General features: G+C 34.1%; 2 long non-coding RNA genes across 4 annotated transcripts; both read right to left on the minus strand.

Annotated features, from left to right (window-relative positions):
• Nucleotides 1-6,531: 6,531 nt before the first annotated feature.
• On the minus strand, nucleotides 6,532-8,353 carry LOC114713689 (uncharacterized). Of its 2 annotated transcripts, XR_003737365.1 has the most exons (4): nucleotides 8,329-8,353; nucleotides 7,824-7,957; nucleotides 7,514-7,597; nucleotides 6,532-6,680 (listed from the first exon to the last, which is right to left on the minus strand). It is a non-coding gene; the product is annotated as an uncharacterized LOC114713689 (long non-coding RNA). The 2 variants fall into 2 exon arrangements; XR_003737364.1 differs by lacking the exon at nucleotides 8,329-8,353 and having other exon boundaries at nucleotides 7,824-8,227.
• Nucleotides 8,354-8,389: 36 nt separating this feature from the next.
• LOC114713692 (uncharacterized) lies at nucleotides 8,390-10,320 on the minus strand. 2 transcript variants are annotated; one of them, XR_003737369.1, is made up of 4 exons: nucleotides 10,248-10,320; nucleotides 10,020-10,089; nucleotides 9,286-9,323; nucleotides 8,390-8,521 (listed from the first exon to the last, which is right to left on the minus strand). It is a non-coding gene; the product is annotated as an uncharacterized LOC114713692 (long non-coding RNA). The 2 variants fall into 2 exon arrangements; XR_003737368.1 differs by lacking the exons at nucleotides 10,020-10,089; nucleotides 10,248-10,320 and adding an exon at nucleotides 9,769-9,842.
• Between the last annotated feature and the right edge of the window lie 328 nt (nucleotides 10,321-10,648).

Below are 10,648 nucleotides of genomic sequence, written 5' to 3' on the forward strand. Positions count from 1 at the left end.
CTCTCATGAGTTTTAATTAAACTACACATTTTTTTTAAAAAAAATTATAAAGAACTCTGAAAGTTTTATAAACCGTAAACTCCCTCCAGCCCTAATACGCAAGAGGCAGTTATAAGATCTATTTTGGTCATAAATATGAGAAATAGATTTACTTTGTCTTTTAAATTTATAATTTTTTAATTTATCTCTGTTAATTATATATATTAAGGATTCCACGAAATAGTAGTTTTAATACAAATTATTAAAAAAATATTTTAGAAAAAATCAACACATATATGTTTAAATTAATTTGTATAAATTATTAATTTAATTCTTATATTTAGAGCCAGAAAAATATTGTTATGTGGGCAGAAAAACTTAGACAAACAAAGGCAATTTGCTTACCCATGAGAGAAGCTTCCAAGAGAAGTTGAGCTTTGAGAACTTCATCAATAAGGCTAAGAACAGCAGTTTCGTGAACAAGCTTTTGAATGTTGGTTACGGTATAAAGCCTCCAGCCAAACACCGCAAGCATGGCAGCAGCCGCCGTCTTGGTGACCAACGGCCCTCTTCCCTGCTTCAAGAAGTCAAGCCCATGCACCACCACTTCCTGATTGTGACTACCAAACGACATCGTAATGACCAACGCCATTTCCACCATCACAAGACCAAACAACCGTGGTATCATCGTCTCCCTTGCACCAGAATGCACTTCAACTATACCGTGTCAATCATAGTGTATGATGAAAAAAAAAGAAGAGCGACGAGAGATATTATATTGTGAAAGGAGGAAGTCTTCTAGATATCTTTATATATGCTATCTTTTGTTTTAATATAGGAGCTAGCAAGGTTTGAATTGATTAGCTTTAACTATAAGATCTCAATATACTTTGTCTCCTAAACTTATAACTTTTTTTCTCAAAGTATATATCCCTAGTGATTGTGCATATTAATGGGATTTTCATTAAGAGGTAGTTTAATTCAATGCGATGTTTAGTATATAGCTAATTTAATTAGCTTTTTAATATCTTAAAATTAATTATATAACTCTTATATCAAGAATCAGAGTTACTATTGTGTCCTTTTTGGGTCAGCTTTTGAAAAGGAATATATGCCGTGCTTTACGCAAGCTCGTGAGGTAGAGATACTGAGGAAGTAACTGTACGCAACACGTTTGTAAAGAATCTATATGTTTTTTTTTTTGACCGGAGTAAAGAATCTATATGTTGCCCACCTAGTTGGGGGAAATAGGATACCCAGTGGATATATGATGATTTTAAAAAAGTATATTTTTAGGGTAACCATTTTCGGCCCAATTTGGGAACCATTGGATCGATTAGACGTTCATAGTTGGCTCCAATGTATAATTGAAATATAATTAATTTATAAATTATGATTTGGAAACGATTAATTCCTTTTTTTTTAACGAAATGATTCATTGTTTTGGGATAACCTTTATCACTTGTGTCATATTTGTATAAAGATGAAGTTTATTTTTTGGACCAAAAAAAAAGAAGTTTGATTTTGGAAGTTTGGGAACCATTGAAAATCTTGTCTTTGGAGGAGTTAATACTTCAGGAAATGTCCTGAGACTGTTACCCAATTGAAGCCTTACCCTTTCCTATGTTTGTAAATAACGAGTTTTGGGTGAACCGGTACCGACTAAACTGTTTTAAGGCCATGTTGTCCGATTGAGCGCTTGAAATGATTTTGTTAAGTTTTTAATAACATGTAATGGATTTGATGCGTTGGAATCTCTTTAATTTGGCTAAAGTATTTTTTTTATCCTTTAATTTTATGTAAGGTTTCACTTTAGTCCCTTAACTTTAAAAAGTATATTTAGTGCTTAAACCCTAAAATGATTAGTCTTAAATGATAATTGTTTTGTAACAATCAGGATTGTTTTAAAAATTAAACCTAATATTATAGTATTTAGTGATGTTTTATTAATATTTAAGCGCTCAATATCATCTTTTCTGTTAATGATTTTAGGGTGAGAGGATTAAAAGTTTACTTTTTAAAATTTAAAAACCAAAATAAAACGTTATGTAAAGTTATATAAAATTAAAGGATCTAAAGTATACTTTAGCCTTATATGAATTTTAAAGGATATTTGAAATTTTAACAAACTTTTTTTAATTTTTACTTCCATTCATTATATGTTATATTATTGTATTAATCAAGCAATTTTCTCTCACTTCTTTTTCCTACCCATTCTCTTTCTTATACTCTCTCGTCCTAAATACTGAAAAATAATACCACCCTCAGTTCTTATTATAAGAGTTAGATATTTAATTTGAAAAAAAATAGTTAAATGAGAGGAGGAGGAGAGATAATATTTAAGAAGGTGATGTGTAATATTACAAAATGGGGCAAAAGCTCGAACACTAACTAAAACAGAATGCTTCTAGGCTTGGCAATGCCTGAATTGTCCTTATGCAACAAACTGCTTAAACCCTCAGTGGCTCAAACAATACTTGGATGACATTTGTTTGAAGGAAGCTCTACTTTGCTGGCCAATCTGCTGCCTCATTGCTTTCTCCTAAAACATGTCGAAGTTTAACCTCCCATCTTCCAGAAAGCAAGGTCTTGGTTGGTTCAACAATCTGCTATTCCCCTCCCTCCCTTTCAGAAGACCATCGAGTTTATTAATCACGGACTTTGAGTTAGACTCAATAACCACAGGTGTCCCTTGGATATTTTGCAAAAGCATGGCCCACTCAACAAGCCCCATTCCTCAGCCTCCTATACACAAGTTCGTCCTACTCTTCTTAAGAAACCACCCAACCATCGACCCCCATGATTCTAGAAAACCGCTCCACAACCTGTGACTAGAGATGGGAATATCGGCAGGTCTGGCCTTGTTTAAAAAGGCTAACCCTATAAGACTAAAATTTAAAAAATACTCCAATTTGTTAGATCTGGTCCTTAAACTAACGGATTTCAGATCGACCCTCGGGTTTTTAGCCTGTTTAAGAAAAAATATTATTTTTTATATTTCTCATATTTCTCACTTTTTTAATCAAAAAAAATAAAAACAACCAATAAAATTATTAATAAAAGATATAAATATGAATAAAATAAAGTCACAAATACAAAATATCATCATATCTAAATATCTATCAACATCCAAAAATATCTAAAATATCCATCAATAAGACAACAATATTCAAAAGTTCCATGCATCAATAGTACAAATGTGTAATAGACAAATACTATCATTAATTTTTTGAAACATTATCATCCTTATAATCAATTGCTCTTATTTTGTAGCAAAAAATCAAGTTTTTCTTCTTTATAGAAATTTTACTTTTAAATTTTATAGTCTAACTATTATTTTACTTTAATTTGAGAAGTACTGTTGTTGAAATTCATAAATTTCTAATTCAAATTATAGGATTACAAATTATATAAGTATAAAAATACTCTCTTATCAAATATATATAATTTAAAAATATCAACACATATCATATAAATCAAATCATTATTAATATCTAAATTAACCCATGTTTTAAAATTTAATTGGAAAAACTATTGTCTTAAACCAAATAAATCAAGCCATTCTGTGAAATTTAATTTCAAAATGATAATAATAACTAAGTATTCAAAATATCATTAGCAATGTAAAAAAAAATTTAATAATATTAGAATTACAAAAAAAATTTGAAAAAAAATTATAAAAAAGCCTAAACGGGCCGGCCAATTTAAACCCTTGGCCTTATAAGGCTAGCCTTTTTAAGTCTGTTTTTCATTTATAGAGAAAAATTCCAAACTCGGTCCTCACAATTTTCAAGCGTAAACAAGCTCAACACATTTTCCTGCTCTACTTATGACCATTGTTCTCTTTTCTATAGCGACATCAATGTTTAATTTGATCCATCCTTCATCTGGTATGTCCCACCTAGTATTAATTATGATGTCCATCCTACCTGAGTCCTCCACTTTAAAGCCTTCTGCATTTTCCTTCTCGTAATTTCTCACAACCATATTTAGATCCCTGTCCTCTATCTTTCTTCTCCAAACAAAGTATTATTCCCCAGCACCAAAGAAACCAATAGCAAACAACAAACTTGAGGTGCCAATCACACTACCACCCTCGTTTCTTAGAAGATTCTGTATAAACCACTTGTGCAAAGGAAGAGAGAAAAAATTCACCCAAGCTTTCCTCCCTACTAACTACTTCCAAATCTTTGAGGCCACATCACAATCACATAAGATATGCAAAACATCTTCCTCAGCTCTATTGCAGACCCTACACATTGGAGAAGTACCAAGTATTGTTTCTCTTTTAATAGAGGCAAGGAGGCCCCCACTCATAGCCATCCACAAGAATACCTAAACACGTTTACACTACAAGAAAATCTTGAAGTAGCAGCGGAACATTTCTAGCGGTTCAACAAAACCGCTAGAAATTCCAAATATTTCTAGTGGTTTCTATAAAAACCGCTGCAAAATTCAGACGGTTTGACCATTGCCCGCACATTTCTAGCGGTTACCACCTAACTGCTAGAAAATTAGAGCTAGAAAATTCCCGGGCTTTGGCGGGAACTTGGCGCCAAATTTGCAGCGTTTACTTTCTAGCGGTTCAGGCCAATAAACCGCTAGACACCGAAAATTCTAGCGGTTGATGCATGAACCGCTAGAAATTTCTAGCGGTTCTGCGCCGAACCGCCAGAATTTCTAGCGGTTCTGCGCCGAACCGCCAGAATTTCTAGCGGTTCTGCGCCGAACCGCCAGAATTTCTAGCGGTTCTGCGCCGAACCGCCAGAAATTCTAGCGGTTCTGCGCCGAACCGCTAGGAATTGCTAGCGGTTTGGACCGAACCGCTAGCCAATTCCCGAGGCACATGTGACCGTTGGGAATTCCTAGCGGTTCGGCCCAAAACCGCTAGAAATTTCTAGCGGTTTGGACCGAACCGCTAGGAATTCTCGGTCTATATATACTCCCCCACACTCTCACTTCTTCAATCGTTCTGGAAGCGAAGCTCTGCTGAATTTTCTCCACAAACATATTCGAGTTCTGATTCAGTTGCAGATCCTTATTTTCAGGTGTAAAAATAAATAGTAATTTATTGATAAATAATTTTATTTTATGTTTTATTTATTTATTTATATGTTGTAGTTTATAAATAATTTTTCTTTTTATTTCATTTATAAATAATTACTATTTGTTGTTATTAGGATGACTCGTCGACACGGGAAAGACCCAGTTGATCCTGAGAGAGCTGGACCCAGTGAGGTTCATCATGATGCTGGTGAGCCATTCCCCAGCATTCATGACTACGATCTCAGCGAGGAGGATATCCTCAGTTTTATGGAGCAGGATGATGTTGAGCGGACTGAGGAGGCTCATTTTACTGGGGATGAGCAACCCCATGCTGATGCTGATGCTGCTGACGAGGAGGAGGAGGAGGAGCAGGATCAGGGGAATGAGTATCCCCAGGCTGCGCAGCGTCCTGCTCCGAGACGTCAGGCTGGTTATGAGGTGGAATTTGTCGGTAAGTATTTATTTAACTTTTTAAAGTTTTGATCAGTATTTAATTTATATAGAAATTGTATTAATTTATTGATATATAATTTATTTCTTAATTAAACTAGATTGTGTTTCCCCGTGCGATGCACGGGGAGCATACAATTTACAATTTCATGCAATTGAAATGTATTCGACAATAAAACATCACAATAAATAAGACCTACTATGGATTCCGTATTTTATAAGTTTATAAAGTTACATACCTTTCATAAGTTACATATATTTTAAACTCACATTTCAACATATTGAGAGGTCATCGATGCTGCAGCCGGTACTGTCTTGTTAGAAAGGAGCTTTGGATAGTGATGGGTGATTTGAAAAAGGAAAATTTTAGGTCAAGTCTCTTATTTTTATTATGTCAAGTTCTCTAAGAAAACAAAGTTATGTAATTATTTTTGTTTCATTTGAATTTATAATTAAATGCTATTAAATGTTAATATCTCAAAAATAAGATACCTGATCATATATGATTAATAACTTGATATAACATATAAGTAATTTAATATAAGTATTGTCCATTTAAAAATATATACAAATATAGTTGAGCTAAAATCTTTTATGCTGTTATATAAATAAATATAATGCTGATTGAATTAATGCGCATGCACTGTGTTCTGTTATGGACATATGCCACCACATTTAGTCTTGCATTTCTTTTCAAAATGTATTTGATTGACATTGAGCCACGCAAGTCCTCTAAAAATCTATTAGGCTTAGTTGCATTATTAACAGGATCATGTATATGTTCATTGGAAAGTTGGACAATTGGATAAGAATTAGGATTCATTTTGTTACATATGAAAGCAAGAAAGGAGGAGAATATTAATTTAATTTTATACTGTAATTTTTTTATTGATAATATGTCATTAATTCAGAATTATAATCTACATTCAATTAACTGATTATTAATTTTTTTTCGTGTCCATCCTCCCGCCTCAAATCCAAATGCACAACGGTAAAAGTAAAATGGGGTTGTTATTCATACTAACCACTAAATTGTTATTCTTCATGTGACATTTATATTCCAAATTAGCTTTCTGTTACAGAACTTCTGCAAAGTAAGGACATATCCATCTTTCATATTATGTTACACATGGACCCACGGTTTCCTCCTAAATGTTGCATCTCCAAACTGCACACAGCACATGACTTTATCCTTCGTGTTTTGTCTGCAGAGTCAAACTTATATCTCCAAGACGGTTAGGCAAGAATATATAAAACAAAATCGGCAACAAAGTCACATATCACCAAATGACTAACCCAGAAATATTTTGCATGAGTCCTTCAAAATATCTTGGAAAGGAAAGCTTCTAACCAAATATATATTTTTTTTATGCGGCCTCTGCATCATCAATAGAGAAATTATCAAAATGCATCTTCTCTAAGAGAAGATGATGGACAAACAACGTTGGAAAAAGGAGGGTTCAGAAATGCCTACAAACACAAGAAACATCTTTTGAAATCATGGCTACTCAAACCTATGGAAGATATAGCATAGCTTTTCTGGGCAACCTGTATATATCAATTACGAGTCCTTCACCACCAACTCGATACACAAGAAAAAAGCTGCAGATGATATATGCATGACAGAAGCTTAGATAGGCATTGGAAGAGGGGGGAACCGGAATCATGTCCATGCTGCAAGCAAGATTTTAAAATTTAAATCACAAGTAAATACTTCAGATTTTATAATATCATGAATGTCTGTACCTCCACCATATAGAATAAAGTGCATATTTAGTTTTACACTTAAAACTATCAAACTATAATTATGATCATTTTTAACATCGAACCAAATATATCATGAAACTATTACTCCACATATCAAGCTATCCTTTACAACTTTAGCTGACTGAATTTGTACTGAAGAGTAGAGTTAATTGAATGTTTTTAAACTTGTCAAGCTTTGATAATAATGAAAATCTGATCACTGAGATAAGTAAAAACTAATTAACTTTTTAACTTTTCAAAAATTAATCATTAAAATAACAATCATACATACCTAACCCAAGCATATATCTGCTACCCACCATCATTTCAAATGGACATAAGCAAGAGATCATATTCAAAAAATTATTCATGTTTCCTGGGGATAAACAGTAGTAAACTAAAATATAAGGAAATGAACTGAGAATACACCGATAAATAAACATTCAAATGCCAAAAAGAATAAGTGCTTCACTTCCTTTTTGTTAGGAGAAAGCATAGGCTACACAGCCAGGACAATGCATAAAAGTGAAAAAAGATTCGATAATCAATCACAAATGCTCAAGAGTCAATTTCAACTTTATTCTCCATATTTCTCCAATGACCTTTTTAGGAGAGGGATCATCTGGCGCCTTGTCTTGCTGTCCGAAAGTGAAGTATAGTCATCCATTCCAAAATCCAACTAAAGTGCTTTTCACACGGTAAGTTAACTTCCCAATCACTGACTGCGTCTGCAAAACTGACAAAACAATGCAATTAAACAAAAACTAACAACAGAGTATGATGCTCTCTAACTTGCAATTAGAGTCTGTGGTTTCTATCTCTCCCCGCAGAATATAAACTCAAAAAAAGTACAGGTGTCCTAAAACTATATTTAAACAAAACAGGGACTGTAATAAGTACATCCTAGTTTATTTAAACAAAAGTTGACAACGGAGCATGTTGGTCTCCCCCTTGCAAGCTAGATCCTAGTGCCAGATGAAGATACCCAAAAAATACTAAAATGAGCACTAAACAGATGAAGGAATATATACATTCGTAACCAAATATTAACACATACGCAGACACTAAATATATTTCCAAAGTGCTCTATAAGAGAGCAGTCAATACCAGAGTATTCAAGTTAAACTGCATTGCTTCTCCTTTTCAAACAATCTTTTTGGTCTGTTGTGCCTCCAACAATAACTATAGGATTGTTCACAAGCACCCAAGCAAATTCAATGTGTGAGTTCTATTTTGGCATGGGAGGCATCACTTTCCACTTTGTCTCATCATCCAGCATGTAAAAATCAGTATTCACCGCCTAAGCTAGCAGTATAAAATGAATCAGTGAGCCAAACTTTGGGAATGGATGGAAATGTGGTTAATTGCAATTTATAATGGTTAAACATTACAAGGAGGTCAATCATGTATAGTATCCATTCTCTCTGGAGAAGAGAAAAAAAAAACCAATGCATGCACTGGGTTTACCAATTATCACCATAAGATCAAATGGGGAGGAAAAAACAGAGGGTTTTGCCCACAGCTTACCTCTAGTATGCATGAACACTTGAAGATAGGTGGGCCAAGTTTGGCCATAAAATCACCTTCCTGACCACCAATAACATAAATTCCAATCATAAACCATGACACAAGCCCTAAAAGAAGAGAAGAGAGCAGACTTACATTTAAACATAAATAATTTCCTGAGAAGATTTGTCAAAAGGTAACTGCCTTTTATCAATTCTCACATCCACAATTAAACTGCATACAAGTTTACATTAGAACCCAAAAACCCGTAAAATGGTTAAAGACTTTGCAATCATTTTTTAAAAAATTTCTCCAAAATCTTGAAAATAAAAGGAAATAAACACTTTTTCATACATACCAAGTATTATTGCATGATATCAGCGTATTATTGATGGAAAGTAATAGCAAGTTTAACAATGACATCTTATATTATGAAAATGTGGTCAAAGCATTGAGTTTCTTACCTGAAGTGCAGTAGAAAAACAAACTCAAAACTACATAAAATGAAAAGGAAAGAAATTGTACATACTAAAATACATTTTGGAAGAAAGCATTTACCTCCACAACTTCAACTCCATAAAAGAGATCAAAGGTTTCTATTAAAACCCCATGGAAATAGACAAATTACTGTTAAATGATACTAATACATTCCCTATAAGTCATACTAAGTTTTCCAGAACACCCTCACCATGCTAAAATCATACGGACAAACCAACCCAACGAAATTAATATATGGAGCCATCAAGAATGAGCTTTAGAATCAATGGGAATAATTTCTAATACCAAACATAGATATGTATCTTCAACAAAATCGAAGTCATAGAAATGTGAAGAATCAAACATTATGAATACCCTCATCCTTGAGCAAAGTATCTTAGTTGAGCAATGGACTCTTCCCCCATTGTTCTTCCCTTACACAAACCAACACATTCAGACTTTACTCTTGAGTCTTATTCACTGAATCACCGCCAACATTTTACTCGGCTAGAAGAGAGAGAAACAAATGAAAAATATTGCAACCATAGATCTAAGCCGGCTTACCGATTGAAGAGCTTTAATAGCCTCCTGTTAAAAATAGAAAATCCCCCTGTGATGACTGTTCATAAACACAGTGAGATCTGCCCACAGTCTGTCCAATTAAAATTTTGAGAAAAACGAAAAGAATTAGATCTTGAGAATCATCATGAGAAAGAGGGTTGGAAGGTAAAAATGATAACCTTGACAAACATAAACAAATCTGTCTCAAACTCCCCACGGCTACTGGCTTCTCATAAAGACAATGGAAAAGGAACCAATGGCTATCCGTCTCTGCTCTTTCGACGGTAGTTCTCCCTCTCTTCTCTCCCTTCCCATTGCTGTGACCTGCAAGAAACCATGAAATCATTGATTAGAAGTGGAAGAAGGTAAAGGAGACCGTGAAGAAGAAGTAAAAAAATGAAGAGAGAGTAGAGAAGAAGAGAAATTGATGACGGAAGGCTGGTTGAGGCGTGATGTAGGGGAGGAAATATGAACATTGAAACTTAGAATGAGAGATATGAGGCTGCAGATCAGCGATTCAAAGTTGAAAATACTCCATGAGGCACGTAGCATAATACATTCTTTCATCTCACCTGGCGGAAGAGGAAGGACCCTGTGAAGAAAGAAGATAAAGGAATCAATGAAGAATAGGTGGTGGAAGAAGAAATTTTTGGAGGGAAAGCTGAGAGAAGAGATAACGGAGAGGGTTTGAGTAGAATATTGAAACCCAGATGAGTTGAGATTCATACTCAAATTTGAACCCAAGAAAAGAACAATGTATAAGGCGGGACTTGAATAGTATTTGAATTTTAAACTTTTGATCTGCTTACATGATATGTACTTTCCTTAGGGTGTGTTTGGATGACTTCAAACCGTGGTTTGGAAAAGTGATTCTGGAGAATAG

The sequence above is a fragment of the Neltuma alba genome, unplaced genomic scaffold (assembly GCF_004799145.2).
Source record: "Neltuma alba isolate B1F8T4 unplaced genomic scaffold, ASM479914v2 tig00011447_pilon, whole genome shotgun sequence".
Lineage (NCBI taxonomy): Eukaryota > Viridiplantae > Streptophyta > Magnoliopsida > Fabales > Fabaceae > Neltuma > Neltuma alba.